Source organism: Ambystoma mexicanum, chromosome 1p (genome assembly GCF_040938575.1).
Source record: "Ambystoma mexicanum isolate Mex_15411 chromosome 1p, UKY_AmexF1_1, whole genome shotgun sequence".
NCBI classification, from domain to species: Eukaryota; Metazoa; Chordata; class Amphibia; order Caudata; family Ambystomatidae; genus Ambystoma; species Ambystoma mexicanum.
In genome coordinates, this window is record NC_090921.1 from 7232740 (window position 1) to 7257139 (window position 24400).

Genomic DNA, 24400 nt, shown 5'->3' on the forward strand with positions numbered 1-24400 from the left:
ATTTACAGAACCCTAGGGTGCTACACACTGTCCACCCCTCACCCCCCACACCTGTAAGCAAGCGGGGCACATTCAGATTGAAATTGGCCCCCAGGAGCCCTAACAAATGTTGTCCCGGTGTTGTATGCTATCCTGCATCCCCATGGTAGCTTGTGGGATACATTGTTTGGAAATCTCCGGAGCCACGCTCACTTGGATACCCCGCCCCATACAACACCGGCCCTGTGAGCGAGCACTAAAGCTGCTCTTTGTTATGCAAAGTGCCTGATTGTCAGCAAGGAGGGCTTGGGTGTTGTGGCTTTGAAGAGATTTGGAGGGGGTGTCACCAGGACAAGGCAGGGCTGCTCGCCCTTTCTCCTTCACATAAGTGCAAAATCCAGCTGACGTGTCTCTTCCAGGATCATTAACGTTGAATGCTTGACCAGTGCAGAATCGACAGCCTGAAAAGTATCAGAAGATTCGCTAAAAGCACGGGGATATAGCTCAGTGGTAGAGCATTTGACTGCAGATCAAGAGGTCCCTGGTTCAAATCCGGGTGTCCCCTTCTACTTTTCTTAAATTTTAATAATAAATAATTGTTTATTCACAAAGATATGTGTTCCTTTTCTAATTACACTTGGCATCAGTGAACATTTACGCTTCAAGATGCATGATCAAAAAGTGTTCTGGTTTCATCCTAGTTAACATCTTGCGGACAGCAATTATGCACTTTTTAAAGTGTCCGTTTAGTGTTTTAGCTCCACTTTTGCTGCCTGCTCCTTGAGATCAAGGAACATTTGTATTTACAGAACCCAAGGGTGCTACACACTGTCCACCCCTCATCCCCCACACCTGTAAGCAAGCGGGGCACATTCAGATTGAAATTGGCCCCCAGGAGCCCTAACAAATGTTGTCCGAGTGTTGTACGCTATCCTGCATCACCCATGGTAGCTTGTGGGATACACTGTTTGGCAATCTCCGGAGCCACGCTCACTTGGATACCCCGCCCCATACAACACCGGCCGTGTGCGAGCACTGAACCCGCTCTTTGTTATGCAAAGTGCCTGATTGTCATCAAGGAGGGCTTGGGCGTTGTGGCTGCTTTGAAGAGATTTGGAGGGGGTGTCACCAGGACAAGGCAGGGCTGCTCGCCCTTTCTCCTTCACATAAGTGCTAAATCCAGCTGACGTGTCTCTTCCAGGATCATTAACGTTGAATGCTTGACCAGCGCAGAATCGACAGCCTGAAAAGTATCAGAAGATTCTCTAAAAGCACGGGGATATAGCTCAGTGGTAGAGCATTTGACTGCAGATCAAGAGGTCCCTGGTTCAAATCCGGGTGTCCCCTTCGACTTTTCTTAAATTTTAATAATAAATAATTGTTTATTCACAAAGATATGTGTTCCTTTTCTAATTACACTTGGCATCAGTGAACATTTACGCTTCAAGATGCATGATCAAAAAGTGTTCTGGTTTCATCCTAGTTAACATCTTGCGGACAGCAATTATGCACTTTTTAAAGTGTCCGTTTAGTGTTTTAGCTCCACTTTTGCTGCCTGCTCCTTGAGATCAAGGAACATTTGTATTTACAGAACCCAAGGGTGCTACACACTGTCCACCCCTCATCCCCTACACCTGTAAGCAAGCGGGGCACATTCAGATTGAAATTGGCCCCCAGGAGCCCTAACAAATGTTGTCCCAGTGTTGTACGCTATCCTGCATCACCCATGGTAGCTTGTGGGATACATTGTTTGGCAATCTCCGGAGCCACGCTCACTTGGATACCCCGCCCCATACAACACCGGCCCTGTGTGCGAGCACTGAACCCGCTCTTTGTTATGCAAAGTGCCTGATTGTCAGCAAGGAGGGCTTGGGCGTTGTGGCTGCTTTGAAGAGATTTGGAGGGGGTGTCACCAGGACAAGGCAGGGCTGCTCGCCCTTTCTCCTTCACATAAGTGCTAAATCCAGCTGACGTGTCTCTTCCAGGATCATTAACGTTGAATGCTTGACCAGTGCAGAATCGACAGCCTGAAAAGTATCAGAAGATGCCCTAAAAGCACGGGGATATAGCTCAGTGGTAGAGCATTTGACTGCAGATCAAGAGGTCCCTGGTTCAAATCTGGGTGTCCCCTTCTACTTTTCTTAAATTTTAATAATAAATAATTGTTTATTCACAAAGATATGTGTTCCTTTTCTAATTACACTTGGCATCAGTGAACATTTACCCTTCAAGATGCATGATCAAAAAGTGTTCTGGTTTCATCCTAGTTAACATATTGCTAACAGCAATTATGCACTTTTTAAAGTGTCCGTTTAGTGTTTTAGCTCCACTTTTGCTGCCTGCTCCTTGAGATCAAGGAACATTTGTATTTACAGAACGCAAGGGTGCTACACACTGTCCACCCCTCACCCCCCACACCTGTAAGCAAGCGGGGCACATTCAGATTGAAATTGGCCCCCAGGAGCCCTAACAAATGTTGTCCCGGTGTTGTATGCTATCCTGCATCCCCATGGTAGCTTGTGGGATACATTGTTTGGAAATCTCCGGAGCCACGCTCACTTGGATACCCCGCCCCATACAACACCGGCCCTGTGAGCGAGCACTAAAGCTGCTCTTTGTTATGCAAAGTGCCTGATTGTCAGCAAGGAGGGCTTGGGTGTTGTGGCTTTGAAGAGATTTGGAGGTGGTGTCACCAGGACAAGGCAGGGCTGCTCGCCCTTTCTCCTTCACATAAGTGCAAAATCCAGCTGACGTGTCTCTTCCAGGATCATTAACGTTGAATGCTTGACCAGTGCAGAATCGACAGCCTGAAAAGTATCAGAAGATTCGCTAAAAGCACGGGGATATAGCTCAGTGGTAGAGCATTTGACTGCAGATCAAGAGGTCCCTGGTTCAAATCCGGGTGTCCCCTTCGACTTTTCTTAAATTTTAATAATAAATAATTGTTTATTCACAAAGATATGTGTTCCTTTTCTAATTACACTTGGCATCAGTGAACATTTACGCTTCAAGATGCATGATCAAAAAGTGTTCTGGTTTCATCCTAGTTAACATCTTGCGGACAGCAATTATGCACTTTTTAAAGTGTCCGTTTAGTGTTTTAGCTCCACTTTTGCTGCCTGCTCCTTGAGATCAAGGAACATTTGTATTTACAGAACCCAAGGGTGCTACACACTGTCCACCCCTCATCCCCCACACCTGTAAGCAAGCGGGGCACATTCAGATTGAAATTGGCCCCCAGGAGCCCTAACAAATGTTGTCCCAGTGTTGTACGCTATCCTGCATCACCCATGGTAGCTTGTGGGATACATTGTTTGGCAATCTCCGGAGCCACGCTCACTTGGATACCCCGCCCCATACAACACCGGCCCTGTGTGCGAGCACTGAACCCGCTCTTTGTTATGCAAAGTGCCTGATTGTCAGCAAGGAGGGCTTGGGCGTTGTGGCTGCTTTGAAGAGATTTGGAGGGGGTGTCACCAGGACAAGGCAGGGCTGCTTGCCCTTTCTCCTTCACATAAGTGCTAAATCCAGCTGACGTGTCTCTTCCAGGATCATTAACGTTGAATGCTTGACCAGCGCAGAATCGACAGCCTGAAAAGTATCAGAAGATGCCCTAAAAGCACGGGGATATAGCTCAGTGGTAGAGCATTTGACTGCAGATCAAGAGGTCCCTGGTTCAAATCTGGGTGTCCCCTTCTACTTTTCTTAAATTTTAATAATAAATAATTGTTTATTCACAAAGATATGTGTTCCTTTTCTAATTACACTTGGCATCAGTGAACATTTACCCTTCAAGATGCATGATCAAAAAGTGTTCTGGTTTCATCCTAGTTAACATATTGCTAACAGCAATTATGCACTTTTTAAAGTGTCCGTTTAGTGTTTTAGCTCCACTTTTGCTGCCTGCTCCTTGAGATCAAGGAACATTTGTATTTACAGAACCCAAGGGTGCTACACACTGTCCACCCCTCACCCCCCACACCTGTAAGCAAGCGGGGCACATTCAGATTGAAATTGGCCCCCAGGAGCCCTAACAAATGTTGTCCCGGTGTTGTATGCTATCCTGCATCCCCATGGTAGCTTGTGGGATACATTGTTTGGAAATCTCCGGAGCCACGCTCACTTGGATACCCCGCCCCATACAACACCGGCCCTGTGAGCAAGCACTAAAGCTGCTCTTTGTTATGCAAAGTGCCTGATTGTCAGCAAGGAGGGCTTGGGTGTTGTGGCTTTGAAGAGATTTGGAGGGGGTGTCACCAGGACAAGGCAGGGCTGCTCGCCCTTTCTCCTTCACATAAGTGCAAAATCCAGCTGACGTGTCTCTTCCAGGATCATTAACGTTGAATGCTTGACCAGCGCAGAATCGACAGGCTGAAAAGTATCAGAAGATTCGCTAAAAGCACGGGGATATAGCTCAGTGGTAGAGCATTTGACTGCAGATCAAGAGGTCCCTGGTTCAAATCCGGGTGTCCCCTTCTACTTTTCTTAAATTTTAATAATAAATAATTGTTTATTCACAAAGATATGTGTTCCTTTTCTAATTACACTTGGCATCAGTGAACATTTACCCTTCAAGATGCATGATCAAAAAGTGTTCTGGTTTCATCCTAGTTAACATATTGCTAACAGCAATTATGCACTTTTTAAAGTGTCCGTTTAGTGTTTTAGCTCCACTTTTGCTGCCTGCTCCTTGAGATCAAGGAACATTTGTATTTACAGAACCCAAGGGTGCTACACACTGTCCACCCCTCATCCCCCACACCTGTAAGCAAGCGGGGCACATTCAGATTGAAATTGGCCCCCAGGAGCCCTAACAAATGTTGTCCCGGTGTTGTATGCTATCCTGCATCCCCATGGTAGCTTGTGGGATACATTGTTTGGAAATCTCCGGAGCCACGCTCACTTGGATACCCCGCCCCATACAACACCGGCCCTGTGAGCGAGCACTAAAGCAGCTCTTTGTTATGCAAAGTGTCTAATTGTCAGCAAGGAGGGCTTGGGCGTTGTGGCTGCTTTGAAGAGATTTGGAGGGGGTGTCACCAGGACAAGGCAGGGCTGCTCGCCCTTTCTCCTTCACATAAGTGCTAAATCCAGCTGACGTGTCTCTTCCAGGATCATTAACGTTGAATGCTTGACCAGCGCAGAATCGACAGCCTGAAAAGTATCAGAAGATTCCATAAAAGCACGGGGATATAGCTCTGTGGTAGAGCATTTGACTGCAGATCAAGAGGTCCCTGGTTCAAATCCGGGTGTCCCCTTCTACTTTTCTTAAATTTTAATAATAAATAATTGTTTATTCACAAAGATATGTGTTCCTTTTCTAATTACACTTGGCATCAGTGAACATTTACCCTTCAAGATGCATGATCAAAAAGTGTTCTGGTTTCATCCTAGTTAACATATTGCTAACAGCAATTATGCACTTTTTAAAGTGTCCGTTTAGTGTTTTAGCTCCACTTTTGCTGCCTGCTCCTTGAGATCAAGGAACATTTGTATTTACAGAACCCAAGGGTGCTACACACTGTCCACCCCTCACCCCCCACACCTGTAAGCAAGCGGGGCACATTCAGATTGAAATTGGCCCCCAGGAGCCCTAACAAATGTTGTCCCGGTGTTGTATGCTATCCTGCATCCCCATGGTAGCTTGTGGGATACATTGTTTGGAAATCTCCGGAGCCACGCTCACTTGGATACCCCGCCCCATACAACACCGGCCCTGTGAGCGAGCACTAAAGCTGCTCTTTGTTATGCAAAGTGCCTGATTGTCAGCAAGGAGGGCTTGGGTGTTGTGGCTTTGAAGAGATTTGGAGGGGGTGTCACCAGGACAAGGCAGGGCTGCTCGCCCTTTCTCCTTCACATAAGTGCAAAATCCAGCTGACGTGTCTCTTCCAGGATCATTAACGTTGAATGCTTGACCAGCGCAGAATCGACAGGCTGAAAAGTATCAGAAGATTCACTAAAAGCACGGGGATATAGCTCAGTGGTAGAGCATTTGACTGCAGATCAAGAGGTCCCTGGTTCAAATCCGGGTGTCCCCTTCGACTTTTCTTAAATTTTAATAATAAATAATTGTTTATTCACAAAGATATGTGTTCCTTTTCTAATTACACTTGGCATCAGTGAACATTTACCCTTCAAGATGCATGATCAAAAAGTGTTCTGGTTTCATCCTAGTTAACATATTGCTAACAGCAATTATGCACTTTTTAAAGTGTCCGTTTAGTGTTTTAGCTCCACTTTTGCTGCCTGCTCCTTGAGATCAAGGAACATTTGTATTTACAGAACCCAAGGGTGCTACACACTGTCCACCCCTCACCCCCCACACCTGTAAGCAAGCGGGGCACATTCAGATTGAAATTGGCCCCCAGGAGCCCTAACAAATGTTGTCCCGGTGTTGTATGCTATCCTGCATCCCCATGGTAGCTTGTGGGATACATTGTTTGGAAATCTCCGGAGCCACGCTCACTTGGATACCCCGCCCCATACAACACCGGCCCTGTGAGCGAGCACTAAAGCTGCTCTTTGTTATGCAAAGTGCCTGATTGTCAGCAAGGAGGGCTTGGGTGTTGTGGCTTTGAAGAGATTTGGAGGGGGTGTCACCAGGACAAGGCAGGGCTGCTCGCCCTTTCTCCTTCACATAAGTGCAAAATCCAGCTGACGTGTCTCTTCCAGGATCATTAACGTTGAATGCTTGACCAGTGCAGAATCGACAGCCTGAAAAGTATCAGAAGATTCGCTAAAAGCAGGGGGATATAGCTCAGTGGTAGAGCATTTGACTGCAGATCAAGAGGTCCCTGGTTCAAATCCGGGTGTCCCCTTCTACTTTTCTTAAATTTTAATAATAAATAATTGTTTATTCACAAAGATATGTGTTCCTTTTCTAATTACACTTGGCATCAGTGAACATTTACGCTTCAAGATGCATGATCAAAAAGTGTTCTGGTTTCATCCTAGTTAACATCTTGCGGACAGCAATTATGCACTTTTTAAAGTGTCCGTTTAGTGTTTTAGCTCCACTTTTGCTGCCTGCTCCTTGAGATCAAGGAACATTTGTATTTACAGAACCCAAGGGTGCTACACACTGTCCACCCCTCATCCCCCACACCTGTAAGCAAGCGGGGCACATTCAGATTGAAATTGGCCCCCAGGAGCCCTAACAAATGTTGTCCCAGTGTTGTACGCTATCCTGCATCACCCATGGTAGCTTGTGGGATACACTGTTTGGCAATCTCCGGAGCCACGCTCACTTGGATACCCCGCCCCATACAACACCGGCCGTGTGCGAGCACTGAACCCGCTCTTTGTTATGCAAAGTGCCTGATTGTCATCAAGGAGGGCTTGGGCGTTGTGGCTGCTTTGAAGAGATTTGGAGGGGGTGTCACCAGGACAAGGCAGGGCTGCTCGCCCTTTCTCCTTCACATAAGTGCTAAATCCAGCTGACGTGTCTCTTCCAGGATCATTAACGTTGAATGCTTGACCAGCGCAGAATCGACAGCCTGAAAAGTATCAGAAGATTCTCTAAAAGCACGGGGATATAGCTCAGTGGTAGAGCATTTGACTGCAGATCAAGAGGTCCCTGGTTCAAATCCGGGTGTCCCCTTCGACTTTTCTTAAATTTTAATAATAAATAATTGTTTATTCACAAAGATATGTGTTCCTTTTCTAATTACACTTGGCATCAGTGAACATTTACGCTTCAAGATGCATGATCAAAAAGTGTTCTGGTTTCATCCTAGTTAACATCTTGCGGACAGCAATTATGCACTTTTTAAAGTGTCCGTTTAGTGTTTTAGCTCCACTTTTGCTGCCTGCTCCTTGAGATCAAGGAACATTTGTATTTACAGAACCCAAGGGTGCTACACACTGTCCACCCCTCATCCCCTACACCTGTAAGCAAGCGGGGCACATTCAGATTGAAATTGGCCCCCAGGAGCCCTAACAAATGTTGTCCCAGTGTTGTACGCTATCCTGCATCACCCATGGTAGCTTGTGGGATACATTGTTTGGCAATCTCCGGAGCCACGCTCACTTGGATACCCCGCCCCATACAACACCGGCCCTGTGTGCGAGCACTGAACCCGCTCTTTGTTATGCAAAGTGCCTGATTGTCAGCAAGGAGGGCTTGGGCGTTGTGGCTGCTTTGAAGAGATTTGGAGGGGGTGTCACCAGGACAAGGCAGGGCTGCTCGCCCTTTCTCCTTCACATAAGTGCTAAATCCAGCTGACGTGTCTCTTCCAGGATCATTAACGTTGAATGCTTGACCAGTGCAGAATCGACAGCCTGAAAAGTATCAGAAGATGCCCTAAAAGCACGGGGATATAGCTCAGTGGTAGAGCATTTGACTGCAGATCAAGAGGTCCCTGGTTCAAATCTGGGTGTCCCCTTCTACTTTTCTTAAATTTTAATAATAAATAATTGTTTATTCACAAAGATATGTGTTCCTTTTCTAATTACACTTGGCATCAGTGAACATTTACCCTTCAAGATGCATGATCAAAAAGTGTTCTGGTTTCATCCTAGTTAACATATTGCTAACAGCAATTATGCACTTTTTAAAGTGTCCGTTTAGTGTTTTAGCTCCACTTTTGCTGCCTGCTCCTTGAGATCAAGGAACATTTGTATTTACAGAACGCAAGGGTGCTACACACTGTCCACCCCTCACCCCCCACACCTGTAAGCAAGCGGGGCACATTCAGATTGAAATTGGCCCCCAGGAGCCCTAACAAATGTTGTCCCGGTGTTGTATGCTATCCTGCATCCCCATGGTAGCTTGTGGGATACATTGTTTGGAAATCTCCGGAGCCACGCTCACTTGGATACCCCGCCCCATACAACACCGGCCCTGTGAGCGAGCACTAAAGCTGCTCTTTGTTATGCAAAGTGCCTGATTGTCAGCAAGGAGGGTTTGGGCGTTGTGGCTGCTTTGAAGAGATTTGGAGGGGGTGTCACCAGTACAAGGCAGGGCTGCTCGCCCTTTCTCCTTCACATAAGTGCTAAATCCAGCTGACGTGTCTCTTCCAGGATCATTAACGTTGAATGCTTGACCAGCGCAGAATCGACAGCCTGAAAAGTATCAGAAGATTCCCTAAAAGCACGGGGATATAGCTCAGTGGTAGAGCATTTGACTGCAGATCAAGAGGTCCCTGGTTCAAATCCGGGTGTCCCCTTCGACTTTTCTTAAATTTTAATAATAAATAATTGTTTATTCACAAAGATATGTGTTCCTTTTCTAATTACACTTGGCATCAGTGAACATTTACGCTTCAAGATGCATGATCAAAAAGTGTTCTGGTTTCATCCTAGTTAACATCTTGCGGACAGCAATTATGCACTTTTTAAAGTGTCCGTTTAGTGTTTTAGCTCCACTTTTGCTGCCTGCTCCTTGAGATCAAGGAACATTTGTATTTACAGAACCCAAGGGTGCTACACACTGTCCACCCCTCATCCCCCACACCTGTAAGCAAGCGGGGCACATTCAGATTGAAATTGGCCCCCAGGAGCCCTGACAAATGTTGTCCCAGTGTTGTACGCTATCCTGCATCACCCATGGTAGCTTGTGGGATACATTGTTTGGCAATCTCCGGAGCCACGCTCACTTGGATACCCCGCCCCATACAACACCGGCCCTGTGTGCGAGCACTGAACCCGCTCTTTGTTATGCAAAGTGCCTGATTGTCAGCAAGGAGGGCTTGGGCGTTGTGGCTGCTTTGAAGAGATTTGGAGGGGGTGTCACCAGGACAAGGCAGGGCTGCTTGCCCTTTCTCCTTCACATAAGTGCTAAATCCAGCTGACGTGTCTCTTCCAGGATCATTAACGTTGAATGCTTGACCAGCGCAGAATCGACAGCCTGAAAAGTATCAGAAGATGCCCTAAAAGCACGGGGATATAGCTCAGTGGTAGAGCATTTGACTGCAGATCAAGAGGTCCCTGGTTCAAATCTGGGTGTCCCCTTCTACTTTTCTTAAATTTTAATAATAAATAATTGTTTATTCACAAAGATATGTGTTCCTTTTCTAATTACACTTGGCATCAGTGAACATTTACCCTTCAAGATGCATGATCAAAAAGTGTTCTGGTTTCATCCTAGTTAACATATTGCTAACAGCAATTATGCACTTTTTAAAGTGTCCGTTTAGTGTTTTAGCTCCACTTTTGCTGCCTGCTCCTTGAGATCAAGGAACATTTGTATTTACAGAACCCAAGGGTGCTACACACTGTCCACCCCTCACCCCCCACACCTGTAAGCAAGCGGGGCACATTCAGATTGAAATTGGCCCCCAGGAGCCCTAACAAATGTTGTCCCGGTGTTGTATGCTATCCTGCATCCCCATGGTAGCTTGTGGGATACATTGTTTGGAAATCTCCGGAGCCACGCTCACTTGGATACCCCGCCCCATACAACACCGGCCCTGTGAGCGAGCACTAAAGCTGCTCTTTGTTATGCAAAGTGCCTGATTGTCAGCAAGGAGGGCTTGGGTGTTGTGGCTTTGAAGAGATTTGGAGGGGGTGTCACCAGGACAAGGCAGGGCTGCTCGCCCTTTCTCCTTCACATAAGTGCTAAATCCAGCTGACGTGTCTCTTCCAGGATCATTAACGTTGAATGCTTGACCAGCGCAGAATCGACAGCCTGAAAAGTATCAGAAGATGCCCTAAAAGCACGGGGATATAGCTCAGTGGTAGAGCATTTGACTGCAGATCAAGAGGTCCCTGGTTCAAATCTGGGTGTCCCCTTCTACTTTTCTTAAATTTTAATAATAAATAATTGTTTATTCACAAAGATATGTGTTCCTTTTCTAATTACACTTGGCATCAGTGAACATTTACCCTTCAAGATGCATGATCAAAAAGTGTTCTGGTTTCATCCTAGTTAACATATTGCTAACAGCAATTATGCACTTTTTAAAGTGTCCGTTTAGTGTTTTAGCTCCACTTTTGCTGCCTGCTCCTTGAGATCAAGGAACATTTGTATTTACAGAACCCAAGGGTGCTACACACTGTCCACCCCTCACCCCCCACACCTGTAAGCAAGCGGGGCACATTCAGATTGAAATTGGCCCCCAGGAGCCCTAACAAATGTTGTCCCGGTGTTGTATGCTATCCTGCATCCCCATGGTAGCTTGTGGGATACATTGTTTGGAAATCTCCGGAGCCACGCTCACTTGGATACCCCGCCCCATACAACACCGGCCCTGTGAGCGAGCACTAAAGCTGCTCTTTGTTATGCAAAGTGCCTGATTGTCAGCAAGGAGGGCTTGGGTGTTGTGGCTTTGAAGAGATTTGGAGGTGGTGTCACCAGGACAAGGCAGGGCTGCTCGCCCTTTCTCCTTCACATAAGTGCAAAATCCAGCTGACGTGTCTCTTCCAGGATCATTAACGTTGAATGCTTGACCAGTGCAGAATCGACAGCCTGAAAAGTATCAGAAGATTCGCTAAAAGCACGGGGATATAGCTCAGTGGTAGAGCATTTGACTGCAGATCAAGAGGTCCCTGGTTCAAATCCGGGTGTCCCCTTCTACTTTTCTTAAATTTTAATAATAAATAATTGTTTATTCAGAAAGATATGTGTTCCTTTTCTAATTACACTTGGCATCAGTGAACATTTACGCTTCAAGATGCATGATCAAAAAGTGTTCTGGTTTCATCCTAGTTAACATCTTGCGGACAGCAATTATGCACTTTTTAAAGTGTCCGTTTAGTGTTTTAGCTCCACTTTTGCTGCCTGCTCCTTGAGATCAAGGAACATTTGTATTTACAGAACCCAAGGGTGCTACACACTGTCCACCCCTCATCCCCCACACCTGTAAGCAAGCGGGGCACATTCAGATTGAAATTGGCCCCCAGGAGCCCTAACAAATGTTGTCCCAGTGTTGTACGCTATCCTGCATCACCCATGGTAGCTTGTGGGATACATTGTTTGGCAATCTCCGGAGCCACGCTCACTTGGATACCCCGCCCCATACAACACCGGCCCTGTGTGCGAGCACTGAACCCGCTCTTTGTTATGCAAAGTGCCTGATTGTCAGCAAGGAGGGCTTGGGCGTTGTGGCTGCTTTGAAGAGATTTGGAGGGGGTGTCACCAGGACAAGGCAGGGCTGCTTGCCCTTTCTCCTTCACATAAGTGCTAAATCCAGCTGACGTGTCTCTTCCAGGATCATTAACGTTGAATGCTTGACCAGCGCAGAATCGACAGCCTGAAAAGTATCAGAAGATGCCCTAAAAGCACGGGGATATAGCTCAGTGGTAGAGCATTTGACTGCAGATCAAGAGGTCCCTGGTTCAAATCTGGGTGTCCCCTTCTACTTTTCTTAAATTTTAATAATAAATAATTGTTTATTCACAAAGATATGTGTTCCTTTTCTAATTACACTTGGCATCAGTGAACATTTACCCTTCAAGATGCATGATCAAAAAGTGTTCTGGTTTCATCCTAGTTAACATATTGCTAACAGCAATTATGCACTTTTTAAAGTGTCCGTTTAGTGTTTTAGCTCCACTTTTGCTGCCTGCTCCTTGAGATCAAGGAACATTTGTATTTACAGAACCCAAGGGTGCTACACACTGTCCACCCCTCACCCCCCACACCTGTAAGCAAGCGGGGCACATTCAGATTGAAATTGGCCCCCAGGAGCCCTAACAAATGTTGTCCCGGTGTTGTATGCTATCCTGCATCCCCATGGTAGCTTGTGGGATACATTGTTTGGAAATCTCCGGAGCCACGCTCACTTGGATACCCCGCCCCATACAACACCGGCCCTGTGAGCAAGCACTAAAGCTGCTCTTTGTTATGCAAAGTGCCTGATTGTCAGCAAGGAGGGCTTGGGTGTTGTGGCTTTGAAGAGATTTGGAGGGGGTGTCACCAGGACAAGGCAGGGCTGCTCGCCCTTTCTCCTTCACATAAGTGCAAAATCCAGCTGACGTGTCTCTTCCAGGATCATTAACGTTGAATGCTTGACCAGAGCAGAATCGACAGGCTGAAAAGTATCAGAAGATTCGCTAAAAGCACGGGGATATAGCTCAGTGGTAGAGCATTTGACTGCAGATCAAGAGGTCCCTGGTTCAAATCCGGGTGTCCCCTTCTACTTTTCTTAAATTTTAATAATAAATAATTGTTTATTCACAAAGATATGTGTTCCTTTTCTAATTACACTTGGCATCAGTGAACATTTACCCTTCAAGATGCATGATCAAAAAGTGTTCTGGTTTCATCCTAGTTAACATATTGCTAACAGCAATTATGCACTTTTTAAAGTGTCCGTTTAGTGTTTTAGCTCCACTTTTGCTGCCTGCTCCTTGAGATCAAGGAACATTTGTATTTACAGAACCCAAGGGTGCTACACACTGTCCACCCCTCATCCCCCACACCTGTAAGCAAGCGGGGCACATTCAGATTGAAATTGGCCCCCAGGAGCCCTAACAAATGTTGTCCCGGTGTTGTATGCTATCCTGCATCCCCATGGTAGCTTGTGGGATACATTGTTTGGAAATCTCCGGAGCCACGCTCACTTGGATACCCCGCCCCATACAACACCGGCCCTGTGAGCGAGCACTAAAGCAGCTCTTTGTTATGCAAAGTGTCTAATTGTCAGCAAGGAGGGCTTGGGCGTTGTGGCTGCTTTGAAGAGATTTGGAGGGGGTGTCACCAGGACAAGGCAGGGCTGCTCGCCCTTTCTCCTTCACATAAGTGCTAAATCCAGCTGACGTGTCTCTTCCAGGATCATTAACGTTGAATGCTTGACCAGCGCAGAATCGACAGCCTGAAAAGTATCAGAAGATTCCATAAAAGCACGGGGATATAGCTCTGTGGTAGAGCATTTGACTGCAGATCAAGAGGTCCCTGGTTCAAATCCGGGTGTCCCCTTCTACTTTTCTTAAATTTTAATAATAAATAATTGTTTATTCACAAAGATATGTGTTCCTTTTCTAATTACACTTGGCATCAGTGAACATTTACCCTTCAAGATGCATGATCAAAAAGTGTTCTGGTTTCATCCTAGTTAACATATTGCTAACAGCAATTATGCACTTTTTAAAGTGTCCGTTTAGTGTTTTAGCTCCACTTTTGCTGCCTGCTCCTTGAGATCAAGGAACATTTGTATTTACAGAACCCAAGGGTGCTACACACTGTCCACCCCTCACCCCCCACACCTGTAAGCAAGCGGGGCACATTCAGATTGAAATTGGCCCCCAGGAGCCCTAACAAATGTTGTCCCGGTGTTGTATGCTATCCTGCATCCCCATGGTAGCTTGTGGGATACATTGTTTGGAAATCTCCGGAGCCACGCTCACTTGGATACCCCGCCCCATACAACACCGGCCCTGTGAGCGAGCACTAAAGCTGCTCTTTGTTATGCAAAGTGCCTGATTGTCAGCAAGGAGGGCTTGGGTGTTGTGGCTTTGAAGAGATTTGGAGGGGGTGTCACCAGGACAAGGCAGGGCTGCTCGCCCTTTCTCCTTCACATAAGTGCAAAATCCAGCTGACGTGTCTCTTCCAGGATCATTAACGTTGAATGATTGACCAGCGCAGAATCGACAGGCTGAAAAGTATCAGAAGATTCACTAAAAGCACGGGGATATAGCTCAGTGGTAGAGCATTTGACTGCAGATCAAGAGGTCCCTGGTTCAAATCCGGGTGTCCCCTTCGACTTTTCTTAAATTTTAATAATAAATAATTGTTTATTCACAAAGATATGTGTTCCTTTTCTAATTACACTTGGCATCAGTGAACATTTACCCTTCAAGATGCATGATCAAAAAGTGTTCTGGTTTCATCCTAGTTAACATATTGCTAACAGCAATTATGCACTTTTTAAAGTGTCCGTTTAGTGTTTTAGCTCCACTTTTGCTGCCTGCTCCTTGAGATCAAGGAACATTTGTATTTACAGAACCCAAGGGTGCTACACACTGTCCACCCCTCACCCCCCACACCTGTAAGCAAGCGGGGCACATTCAGATTGAAATTGGCCCCCAGGAGCCCTAACAAATGTTGTCCCGGTGTTGTATGCTATCCTGCATCCCCATGGTAGCTTGTGGGATACATTGTTTGGAAATCTCCGGAGCCACGCTCACTTGGATACCCCGCCCCATACAACACCGGCCCTGTGAGCAAGCACTAAAGCTGCTCTTTGTTATGCAAAGTGCCTGATTGTCAGCAAGGAGGGCTTGGGTGTTGTGGCTTTGAAGAGATTTGGAGGGGGTGTCACCAGGACAAGGCAGGGCTGCTCGCCCTTTCTCCTTCACATAAGTGCTAAATCCAGCTGACGTGTCTCTTCCAGGATCATTAACGTTGAATGCTTGACCAGCGCAGAATCGACAGCCTGAAAAGTATCAGAAGATGCCCTAAAACCACGGGGATATAGCTCAGTGGTAGAGCATTTGACTGCAGATCAAGAGGTCCCTGGTTCAAATCTGGGTGTCCCCTTCTACTTTTCTTAAATTTTAATAATAAATAATTGTTTATTCACAAAGATATGTGTTCCTTTTCTAATTACACTTGGCATCAGTGAACATTTACCCTTCAAGATGCATGATCAAAAAGTGTTCTGGTTTCATCCTAGTTAACATATTGCTAACAGCAATTATGCACTTTTTAAAGTGTCCGTTTAGTGTTTTAGCTCCACTTTTGCTGCCTGCTCCTTGAGATCAAGGAACATTTGTATTTACAGAACCCAAGGGTGCTACACACTGTCCACCCCTCATCCCCCACACCTGTAAGCAAGCGGGGCACATTCAGATTGAAATTGGCCCCCAGGAGCCCTAACAAATGTTGTCCCGGTGTTGTATGCTATCCTGCATCCCCATGGTAGCTTGTGGGATACATTGTTTGGAAATCTCCGGAGCCACGCTCACTTGGATACCCCGCCCCATACAACACCGGCCCTGTGAACGAGCACTAAAGCAGCTCTTTGTTATGCAAAGTGTCTGATTGTCAGCAAGGAGGGCTTGGGCGTTGTGGCTGCTTTGAAGAGATTTGGAGGGGTTGTCAACAGGACAAGGCAGGGCTGCTCGCCCTTTCTCCTTCACATAAGTGCTAAATCCAGCTGACGTGTCTCTTCCAGGATCATTAACGTTGAATGCTTGACCAGCGCAGAATCGACAGCCTGAAAAGTATCAGAAGATTCCATAAAAGCACGGGGATATAGCTCTGTGGTAGAGCATTTGACTGCAGATCAAGAGGTCCCTGGTTCAAATCCGGGTGTCCCCTTCTACTTTTCTTAAATTTTAATAATAAATAATTGTTTATTCACAAAGATATGTGTTCCTTTTCTAATTACACTTGGCATCAGTGAACATTTACGCTTCAAGATGCATGATCAAAAAGTGTTCTGGTTTCATCCTAGTTAACATCTTGCGGACAGCAATTATGCACTTTTTAAAGTGTCCGTTTAGTGTTTTAGCTCCACTTTTGCTGCCTGCTCCTTGAGATCAAGGAACATTTGTATTTACAGAACCCAAGGGTGCTACACACTGTCCACCCCTCATCCCCCACACCTGTAAGCAAGCGGGGCACATTCAGATTGAAATTGGCCCCCAGGAGCCCTAACAAATGTTGTCCCAGTGTTGTACGCTATCCTGCATCACCCATGGTAGCTTGTGGGATACACTGTTTGGCAATCTCCGGAGCCACGCTCACTTGGATACCCCGCCCCATACAACACCGGCCCTGTGTGCGAGCACTGAACCCGCTCTTTGTTATGCAAAGTGCCTGATTGTCAGCAAGGAGGGTTTGGGCGTTGTGGCTGCTTTGAAGAGATTTGGAGGGGGTGTCACCAGTACAAGGCAGGCCTGCTCGCCCTTTCTCCTTCACATAAGTGCTAAATCCAGCTGACGTGTCTCTTCCAGGATCATTAACGTTGAATGCTTGACCAGCGCAGAATCGACAGCCTGAAAAGTATCAGAAGATTCCCTAAAAGCACGGGGATATAGCTCAGTGGTAGAGCATTTGACTGCAGATCAAGAGGTCCCTGGTTCAAATCCGGGTGTCCCCTTCGACTTTTCTTAAATTTTAATAATAAATAATTGTTTATTCACAAAGATATGTGTTCCTTTTCTAATTACACTTGGCATCAGTGAACATTTACGCTTCAAGATGCATGATCAAAAAGTGTTCTGGTTTCATCCTAGTTAACATCTTGCGGACAGCAATTATGCACTTTTTAAAGTGTCCGTTTAGTGTTTTAGCTCCACTTTTGCTGCCTGCTCCTTGAGATCAAGGAACATTTGTATTTACAGAACCCAAGGGTGCTACACACTGTCCACCCCTCATCCCCCACACCTGTAAGCAAGCGGGGCACATTCAGATTGAAATTGGCCCCCAGGAGCCCTAACAAATGTTGTCCCAGTGTTGTACGCTATCCTGCATCACCCATGGTAGCTTGTGGGATACATTGTTTGGCAATCTCCGGAGCCACGCTCACTTGGATACCCCGCCCCATACAACACCGGCCCTGTGTGCGAGCACTGAACCCGCTCTTTGTTATGCAAAGTGCCTGATTGTCAGCAAGGAGGGCTTGGGCGTTGTGGCTGCTTTGAAGAGATTTGGAGGGGGTGTCACCAGGACAAGGCAGGGCTGCTCGCCCTTTCTCCTTCACATAAGTGCTAAATCCAGCTGACGTGTCTCTTCCAGGATCATTAACGTTGAATGCTTGACCAGCGCAGAATCGACAGCCTGAAAAGTATCAGAAGATGCCCTAAAAGCACGGGGATATAGCTCAGTGGTAGAGCATTTGACTGCAGATCAAGAGGTCCCTGGTTCAAATCTGGGTGTCCCCTTCTACTTTTCTTAAATTTTAATAATAAATAATTGTTTATTCACAAAGATATGTGTTCCTTTTCTAATTACACTTGGCATCAGTGAACATTTACCCTTCAAGATGCATGATCAAAAAGTGTTCTGGTTTCATCCTAGTTAACATATTGCTAACAGCAATTATGCACTTTTTAAAGTGTCCGTTTAGTGTTTTAGCTCCACTTTTGCTGCCTGCTCCTTGAGATCAAGGAACATTTGTATTTACAGAACCCAAGGGTGCTACACACTGTCCACCCCTCACCCCCCACACCTGTAAGCAAGCGGGGCACATTCAGATTGAAATTGGCCCCCAGGAGCCCTAACAAATGTTGTCCCGGTGTTGTATGCTATCCTGCATCCCCATGGTAGCTTGTGGGATACATTGTTTGGAAATCTCCGGAGCCACGCTCACTTGGATACCCCGCCCCATACAACACCGGCCCTGTGAGCAAGCACTAAAGCTGCTCTTTGTTATGCAAAGTGCCTGATTGTCAGCAAGGAGGGCTTGGGTGTTGTGGCTTTGAAGAGATTTGGAGGGGGTGTCACCAGGACAAGGCAGGGCTGCTCGCCCTTTCTCCTTCACATAAGTGCAAAATCCAGCTGACGTGTCTCTTCCAGGATCATTAACGTTGAATGCTTGACCAGCGCAGAATCGACAGGCTGAAAAGTATCAGAAGATTCGCTAAAAGCACGGGGATATAGCTCAGTGGTAGAGCATTTGACTGCAGATCAAGAGGTCCCTGGTTCAAATCCGGGTGTCCCCTTCGACTTTTCTTAAATTTTAATAATAAATAATTGTTTATTCACAAAGATATGTGTTCCTTTTCTAATTACACTTGGCATCAGTGAACATTTACGCTTCAAGATGCATGATCAAAAAGTATTCTGGTTTCATCCTAGTTAACATATTGCTAACAGCAATTATGCACTTTTTAAAGTGTCCGTTTAGTGTTTTAGCTCCACTTTTGCTGCCTGCTCCTTGAGATCAAGGAACATTTGTATTTACAGAACCCAAGGGTGCTACACACTGTCCACCCCTCATCCCCCACACCTGTAAGCAAGCGGGGCACATTCAGATTGAAATTGGCCCCCAGGAGCCCTAACAAATGTTGTCCCAGTGTTGTACGCTATCCTGCATCACCCATGGTAGCTTGTGGGATACATTGTTTGGCAATCTCCGGAGCCACGCTCACTTGGATACCCCGCCCCATACAACACCGGCCCTGTGTGCGAGCACTGAACCCGCTCTTTGTTATGCAAAGTGCCTGATTGTCAGCAAGGAGGGCTTGGGCGTTGTGGCTGCTTTGAAGAGATTTGGAGGGGGTGTCACCAGGACAAGGCAGGGCTGCTCGCCCTTTCTCCTTCACATAAGTGCTAAATCCAGCTGACGTGTCTCTTCCAGGATCATTAACGTTGAATGCTTGACCAGCGCAGAATCGACAGCCTGAAAAGTATCAGAAGATTCCCTAAAAGCACGGGGTTATAGCTCAGTGGTAGAGCATTTGACTGCAGATCAAGAGGTCCCTGGTTCAAATCCGGGTGTCCCCTTCGACTTTTCTTAAATTTTAATAATAAATAATTGTTTATTCACAAAGATATGTGTTCCTTTTCTAATTACACTTGGCATCAGTGAACATTTACGCTTCAAGATGCATGATCAAAAAGTGTTCTGGTTTCATCCTAGTTAACATCTTGCGGACAGCAATTATGCACTTTTTAAAGTGTCCGTTTAGTGTTTTAGCTCCACTTTTGCTGCCTGCTCCTTGAGATCAAGGAACATTTGTATTTACAGAACCCAAGGGTGCTGTCCACCCCTCATCCCCCACACCTGTAAGCAAGCGGGGCACATTCAGATTGAAATTGGCCCCCAGGAGCCCTAACAAATGTTGTCCCAGTGTTGTACGCTATCCTGCATCACCCATGGTAGCTTGTGGGATACATTGTTTGGCAATCTCCGGAGCCACGCTCACTTGGATACCCCGCCCCATACAACACCGGCCCTGTGTGCGAGCACTGAACCCGCTCTTTGTTATGCAAAGTGCCTGATTGTCAGCAAGGAGGGCTTGGGCGTTGTGGCTGCTTTGAAGAGATTTGGAGGGGGTGTCACCAGGACAAGGCAGGGCTGCTCACCCTTTCTCCTTCACATAAGTGCAAAATCCAGCTGACGTGTCTCTTCCAGGATCATTAACGTTGAATGCTTGACCAGCGCAGAATCGTCAGCCTGAAAAGTATCAGAAGATTCCCTAAAAGCACGGGGATATAGCTCAGTGGTAGAGCATTTGACTGCAGATCAAGAGGTCCCTGGTTCAAATCCGGGTGTCCCCTTCTACTTTTCTTAAATTTTAATAATAAATAATTGTTTATTCACAAAGATATGTGTTCCTTTTCTAATTACACTTGGCATCAGTGAACATTTACCCTTCAAGATGCATGATCAAAAAGTGTTCTGGTTTCATCCTAGTTAACATATTGCTAACAGCAATTATGCACTTTTTAAAGTGTCCGTTTAGTGTTTTAGCTCCACTTTTGCTGCCTGCTCCTTGAGATCAAGGAACATTTGTATTTACAGAATCCAAGGGTGCTACACACTGTCCACCCCTCACCCCCCACACCTGTAAGCAAGCGGGGCACATTCAGATTGAAATTGGCCCCCAGGAGCCCTAACAAATGTTGTCCCGGTGTTTTATGCTATCCTGCATCCCCATGGTAGCTTGTGGGATACATTGATTGGAAATCTCCGGAGCCACGCTCACTTGGATACCCCGCCCCATACAACACCGGCCCTGTGAGCGAGCACTAAAGCTGCTCTTTGTTATGCAAAGTGCCTGATTGTCAGCAAGGAGGGCTTGGGTGTTGTGGCTTTGAAGAGATTTGGAGGGGGTGTCACCAGGACAAGGCAGGGCTGCTCGCCCTTTCTCCTTCACATAAGTGCAAAATCCAGCTGACGTGTCTCTTCCAGGATCATTAACGTTGAATGCTTGACCAGTGCAGAATCGACAGCCTGAAAAGTATCAGAAGATTCGCTAAAAGCACGGGGATATAGCTCAGTGGTAGAGCATTTGACTGCAGATCAAGAGGTCCCTGGTTCAAATCCGGGTGTCCCCTTCGACTTTTCTTAAATTTTAATAATAAATAATTGTTTATTCACAAAGATATGTGTTCCTTTTCTAATTACACTTGGCATCAGTGAACATTTACGCTTCAAGATGCATGATCAAAAAGTGTTCTGGTTTCATCCTAGTTAACATCTTGCGGACAGCAATTATGCACTTTTTAAAGTGTCCGTTTAGTGTTTTAGCTCCACTTTTGCTGCCTGCTCCTTGAGATCAAGGAACATTTGTATTTACAGAACCCAATGGTGCTACACACTGTCCACCCCTCATCCCCCACACCTGTAAGCAAGCGGGGCACATTCAGATTGAAATTGGCCCCCAGGAGCCCTAACAAATGTTGTCCCAGTGTTGTACGCTATCCTGCATCACCCATGGTAGCTTGTGGGATACATTGTTTGGCAATCTCCGGAGCCACGCTCACTTGGATACCCCGCCCCATACAACACCGGCCCTGTGTGCGAGCACTGAACCCGCTCTTTGTTATGCAAAGTGCCTGATTGTCAGCAAGGAGTGCTTGGGCGTTGTGGCTGCTTTGAAGAGATTTGGAGGGGGTGTCACCAGGACAAGGCAGGGCTGCTCGCCCTTTCTCCTTCACATAAGTGCTAAAACCAGCTGACGTGTCTCTTCCAGGATCATTAACGTTGAATGCTTGACCAGCGCAGAATCGACAGCCTGAAAAGTATCAGAAGATTCCCTAAAAGCACGGGGATATAGCTCAGTGGTAGAGCATTTGACTGCAGATCAAGAGGTCCCTGGTTCAAATCCGGGTGTCCCCTTCGACTTTTCTTAAATTTTAATAATAAATAATTGTTTATTCACAAAGATATGTGTTCCTTTTCTAATTACACTTGGCATCAGTGAACATTTACCCTTCAAGATGCATGATCAAAAAGTGTTCTGGTTTCATCCTAGTTAACATATTGCTAACAGCAATTATGCACTTTTTAAAGTGTCCGTTTAGTGTTTTAGCTCCACTTTTGCTGCCTGCTCCTTGAGATCAAGGAACATTTGTATTTACAGAACCCTAGGGTGCTACACACTGTCCACCCCTCACCCCCCACACCTGTAAGCAAGCGGGGCACATTCAGATTGAAATTGGCCCCCAGGAGCCCTAACAAATGTTGTCCCGGTGTTGTATGCTATCCTGCATCCCCATGGTAGCTTGTGGGATACATTGTTTGGAAATCTCCGGAGCCACGCTCACTTGGATACCCCGCCCCATACAACACCGGCCCTGTGAGCGAGCACTAAAGCTGCTCTTTGTTATGCAAAGTGCCTGATTGTCAGCAAGGAGGGCTTGGGTGTTGTGGCTTTGAAGAGATTTGGAGGGGGTGTCACCAGGACAAGGCAGGGCTGCTCGCCCTTTCTCCTTCACATAAGTGCAAAATCCAGCTGACGTGTCTCTTCCAGGATCATTAACGTTGAATGCTTGACCAGTGCAGAATCGACAGCCTGAAAAGTATCAGAAGATTCGCTAAAAGCACGGGGATATAGCTCAGTGGTAGAGCATTTGACTGCAGATCAAGAGGTCCCTGGTTCAAATCCGGGTGTCCCCTTCGACTTTTCTTAAATTTTAATAATAAATAATTGTTTATTCACAAAGATATGTGTTCCTTTTCTAATTACACTTGGCATCAGTGAACATTTACGCTTCAAGATGCATGATCAAAAAGTGTTCTGGTTTCATCCTAGTTAACATCTTGCGGACAGCAATTATGCACTTTTTAAAGTGTCCGTTTAGTGTTTTAGCTCCACTTTTGCTGCCTGCTCCTTGAGATCAAGGAACATTTGTATTTACAGAACCCAAGGGTGCTACACACTGTCCACCCCTCATCCCCCACACCTGTAAGCAAGCGGGGCACATTCAGATTGAAATTGGCCCCCAGGAGCCCTAACAAATGTTGTCCCAGTGTTGTACGCTATCCTGCATCACCCATGGTAGCTTGTGGGATACATTGTTTGGCAATCTCCGGAGCCACGCTCACTTGGATACCCCGCCCCATACAACACCGGCCCTGTGTGCGAGCACTGAACCCGCTCTTTGTTATGCAAAGTGCCTGATTGTCAGCAAGGAGGGCTTGGGCGTTGTGGCTGCTTTGAAGAGATTTGGAGGGGGTGTCACCAGGACAAGGCAGGGCTGCTCGCCCTTTCTCCTTCACATAAGTGCTAAATCCAGCTGACGTGTCTCTTCCAGGATCATTAACGTTGAATGCTTGACCAGCGCAGAATCGACAGCCTGAAAAGTATCAGAAGATGCCCTAAAAGCACGGGGATATAGCTCAGTGGTAGAGCATTTGACTGCAGATCAAGAGGTCCCTGGTTCAAATCTGGGTGTCCCCTTCTACTTTTCTTAAATTTTAATAATAAATAATTGTTTATTCACAAAGATATGTGTTCCTTTTCTAATTACACTTGGCATCAGTGAACATTTACCCTTCAAGATGCATGATCAAAAAGTGTTCTGGTTTCATCCTAGTTAACATATTGCTAACAGCAATTATGCACTTTTTAAAGTGTCCGTTTAGTGTTTTAGCTCCACTTTTGCTGCCTGCTCCTTGAGATCAAGGAACATTTGTATTTACAGAACCCAAGGGTGCTACACACTGTCCACCCCTCACCCCCCACACCTGTAAGCAAGCGGGGCACATTCAGATTGAAATTGGCCCCCAGGAGCCCTAACAAATGTTGTCCCGGTGTTGTATGCTATCCTGCATCCCCATGGTAGCTTGTGGGATACATTGTTTGGAAATCTCCGGAGCCACGCTCACTTGGATACCCCGCCCCATACAACACCGGCCCTGTGAGCAAGCACTAAAGCTGCTCTTTGTTATGCAAAGTGCCTGATTGTCAGCAAGGAGGGCTTGGGTGTTGTGGCTTTGAAGAGATTTGGAGGGGGTGTCACCAGGACAAGGCAGGGCTGCTCGCCCTTTCTCCTTCACATAAGTGCAAAATCCAGCTGACGTGTCTCTTCCAGGATCATTAACGTTGAATGCTTGACCAGCGCAGAATCGACAGGCTGAAAAGTATCAGAAGATTCGCTAAAAGCACGGGGATATAGCTCAGTGGTAGAGCATTTGACTGCAGATCAAGAGGTCCCTGGTTCAAATCCGGGTGTCCCCTTCGACTTTTCTTAAATTTTAATAATAAATAATTGTTTATTCACAAAGATATGTGTTCCTTTTCTAATTACACTTGGCATCAGTGAACATTTACGCTTCAAGATGCATGATCAAAAAGTATTCTGGTTTCATCCTAGTTAACATATTGCTAACAGCAATTATGCACTTTTTAAAGTGTCCGTTTAGTGTTTTAGCTCCACTTTTGCTGCCTGCTCCTTGAGATCAAGGAACATTTGTATTTACAGAACCCAAGGGTGCTACACACTGTCCACCCCTCATCCCCCACACCTGTAAGCAAGCGGGGCACATTCAGATTGAAATTGGCCCCCAGGAGCCCTAACAAATGTTGTCCCAGTGTTGTACGCTATCCTGCATCACCCATGGTAGCTTGTGGGATACATTGT

At 46.3% G+C, this 24400-nt stretch overlaps 31 non-coding genes across 31 annotated transcripts; all 31 read left to right on the forward strand.

Annotated features, from left to right (window-relative positions):
- The first annotated feature begins 472 nt into the window (after positions 1-472).
- On the forward strand, positions 473-544 carry TRNAC-GCA (transfer RNA cysteine (anticodon GCA)). Its single transcript has one exon. It is a non-coding gene; the product is annotated as a tRNA-Cys (tRNA).
- Positions 545-1254: 710 nt separating this feature from the next.
- Positions 1255-1326, forward strand: TRNAC-GCA (transfer RNA cysteine (anticodon GCA)). Its single transcript has one exon. It is a non-coding gene; the product is annotated as a tRNA-Cys (tRNA).
- A 712-nt stretch (positions 1327-2038) lies between these two features.
- Positions 2039-2110, forward strand: TRNAC-GCA (transfer RNA cysteine (anticodon GCA)). The gene has a single exon. It is a non-coding gene; the product is annotated as a tRNA-Cys (tRNA).
- Positions 2111-2818: 708 nt separating this feature from the next.
- TRNAC-GCA (transfer RNA cysteine (anticodon GCA)) lies at positions 2819-2890 on the forward strand. Its single transcript has one exon. It is a non-coding gene; the product is annotated as a tRNA-Cys (tRNA).
- Positions 2891-3602: 712 nt separating this feature from the next.
- On the forward strand, positions 3603-3674 carry TRNAC-GCA (transfer RNA cysteine (anticodon GCA)). The gene has a single exon. It is a non-coding gene; the product is annotated as a tRNA-Cys (tRNA).
- Positions 3675-4382: 708 nt separating this feature from the next.
- Positions 4383-4454, forward strand: TRNAC-GCA (transfer RNA cysteine (anticodon GCA)). The gene has a single exon. It is a non-coding gene; the product is annotated as a tRNA-Cys (tRNA).
- Positions 4455-5165: 711 nt separating this feature from the next.
- TRNAC-GCA (transfer RNA cysteine (anticodon GCA)) lies at positions 5166-5237 on the forward strand. The gene has a single exon. It is a non-coding gene; the product is annotated as a tRNA-Cys (tRNA).
- Positions 5238-5945: 708 nt separating this feature from the next.
- TRNAC-GCA (transfer RNA cysteine (anticodon GCA)) lies at positions 5946-6017 on the forward strand. The gene has a single exon. It is a non-coding gene; the product is annotated as a tRNA-Cys (tRNA).
- A 708-nt stretch (positions 6018-6725) lies between these two features.
- Positions 6726-6797, forward strand: TRNAC-GCA (transfer RNA cysteine (anticodon GCA)). Its single transcript has one exon. It is a non-coding gene; the product is annotated as a tRNA-Cys (tRNA).
- Positions 6798-7507: 710 nt separating this feature from the next.
- TRNAC-GCA (transfer RNA cysteine (anticodon GCA)) lies at positions 7508-7579 on the forward strand. Its single transcript has one exon. It is a non-coding gene; the product is annotated as a tRNA-Cys (tRNA).
- A 712-nt stretch (positions 7580-8291) lies between these two features.
- Positions 8292-8363, forward strand: TRNAC-GCA (transfer RNA cysteine (anticodon GCA)). Its single transcript has one exon. It is a non-coding gene; the product is annotated as a tRNA-Cys (tRNA).
- Positions 8364-9074: 711 nt separating this feature from the next.
- TRNAC-GCA (transfer RNA cysteine (anticodon GCA)) lies at positions 9075-9146 on the forward strand. The gene has a single exon. It is a non-coding gene; the product is annotated as a tRNA-Cys (tRNA).
- A 712-nt stretch (positions 9147-9858) lies between these two features.
- On the forward strand, positions 9859-9930 carry TRNAC-GCA (transfer RNA cysteine (anticodon GCA)). The gene has a single exon. It is a non-coding gene; the product is annotated as a tRNA-Cys (tRNA).
- Positions 9931-10638: 708 nt separating this feature from the next.
- Positions 10639-10710, forward strand: TRNAC-GCA (transfer RNA cysteine (anticodon GCA)). Its single transcript has one exon. It is a non-coding gene; the product is annotated as a tRNA-Cys (tRNA).
- Positions 10711-11418: 708 nt separating this feature from the next.
- On the forward strand, positions 11419-11490 carry TRNAC-GCA (transfer RNA cysteine (anticodon GCA)). The gene has a single exon. It is a non-coding gene; the product is annotated as a tRNA-Cys (tRNA).
- A 712-nt stretch (positions 11491-12202) lies between these two features.
- TRNAC-GCA (transfer RNA cysteine (anticodon GCA)) lies at positions 12203-12274 on the forward strand. The gene has a single exon. It is a non-coding gene; the product is annotated as a tRNA-Cys (tRNA).
- Positions 12275-12982: 708 nt separating this feature from the next.
- TRNAC-GCA (transfer RNA cysteine (anticodon GCA)) lies at positions 12983-13054 on the forward strand. The gene has a single exon. It is a non-coding gene; the product is annotated as a tRNA-Cys (tRNA).
- Positions 13055-13765: 711 nt separating this feature from the next.
- On the forward strand, positions 13766-13837 carry TRNAC-GCA (transfer RNA cysteine (anticodon GCA)). The gene has a single exon. It is a non-coding gene; the product is annotated as a tRNA-Cys (tRNA).
- A 708-nt stretch (positions 13838-14545) lies between these two features.
- TRNAC-GCA (transfer RNA cysteine (anticodon GCA)) lies at positions 14546-14617 on the forward strand. Its single transcript has one exon. It is a non-coding gene; the product is annotated as a tRNA-Cys (tRNA).
- A 708-nt stretch (positions 14618-15325) lies between these two features.
- Positions 15326-15397, forward strand: TRNAC-GCA (transfer RNA cysteine (anticodon GCA)). The gene has a single exon. It is a non-coding gene; the product is annotated as a tRNA-Cys (tRNA).
- Positions 15398-16108: 711 nt separating this feature from the next.
- TRNAC-GCA (transfer RNA cysteine (anticodon GCA)) lies at positions 16109-16180 on the forward strand. The gene has a single exon. It is a non-coding gene; the product is annotated as a tRNA-Cys (tRNA).
- A 712-nt stretch (positions 16181-16892) lies between these two features.
- Positions 16893-16964, forward strand: TRNAC-GCA (transfer RNA cysteine (anticodon GCA)). The gene has a single exon. It is a non-coding gene; the product is annotated as a tRNA-Cys (tRNA).
- A 712-nt stretch (positions 16965-17676) lies between these two features.
- TRNAC-GCA (transfer RNA cysteine (anticodon GCA)) lies at positions 17677-17748 on the forward strand. Its single transcript has one exon. It is a non-coding gene; the product is annotated as a tRNA-Cys (tRNA).
- A 708-nt stretch (positions 17749-18456) lies between these two features.
- Positions 18457-18528, forward strand: TRNAC-GCA (transfer RNA cysteine (anticodon GCA)). The gene has a single exon. It is a non-coding gene; the product is annotated as a tRNA-Cys (tRNA).
- A 712-nt stretch (positions 18529-19240) lies between these two features.
- Positions 19241-19312, forward strand: TRNAC-GCA (transfer RNA cysteine (anticodon GCA)). Its single transcript has one exon. It is a non-coding gene; the product is annotated as a tRNA-Cys (tRNA).
- Positions 19313-20017: 705 nt separating this feature from the next.
- Positions 20018-20089, forward strand: TRNAC-GCA (transfer RNA cysteine (anticodon GCA)). Its single transcript has one exon. It is a non-coding gene; the product is annotated as a tRNA-Cys (tRNA).
- A 708-nt stretch (positions 20090-20797) lies between these two features.
- On the forward strand, positions 20798-20869 carry TRNAC-GCA (transfer RNA cysteine (anticodon GCA)). The gene has a single exon. It is a non-coding gene; the product is annotated as a tRNA-Cys (tRNA).
- Positions 20870-21581: 712 nt separating this feature from the next.
- On the forward strand, positions 21582-21653 carry TRNAC-GCA (transfer RNA cysteine (anticodon GCA)). The gene has a single exon. It is a non-coding gene; the product is annotated as a tRNA-Cys (tRNA).
- Positions 21654-22361: 708 nt separating this feature from the next.
- TRNAC-GCA (transfer RNA cysteine (anticodon GCA)) lies at positions 22362-22433 on the forward strand. The gene has a single exon. It is a non-coding gene; the product is annotated as a tRNA-Cys (tRNA).
- A 712-nt stretch (positions 22434-23145) lies between these two features.
- Positions 23146-23217, forward strand: TRNAC-GCA (transfer RNA cysteine (anticodon GCA)). Its single transcript has one exon. It is a non-coding gene; the product is annotated as a tRNA-Cys (tRNA).
- A 708-nt stretch (positions 23218-23925) lies between these two features.
- On the forward strand, positions 23926-23997 carry TRNAC-GCA (transfer RNA cysteine (anticodon GCA)). Its single transcript has one exon. It is a non-coding gene; the product is annotated as a tRNA-Cys (tRNA).
- Positions 23998-24400: the final 403 nt, after the last annotated feature.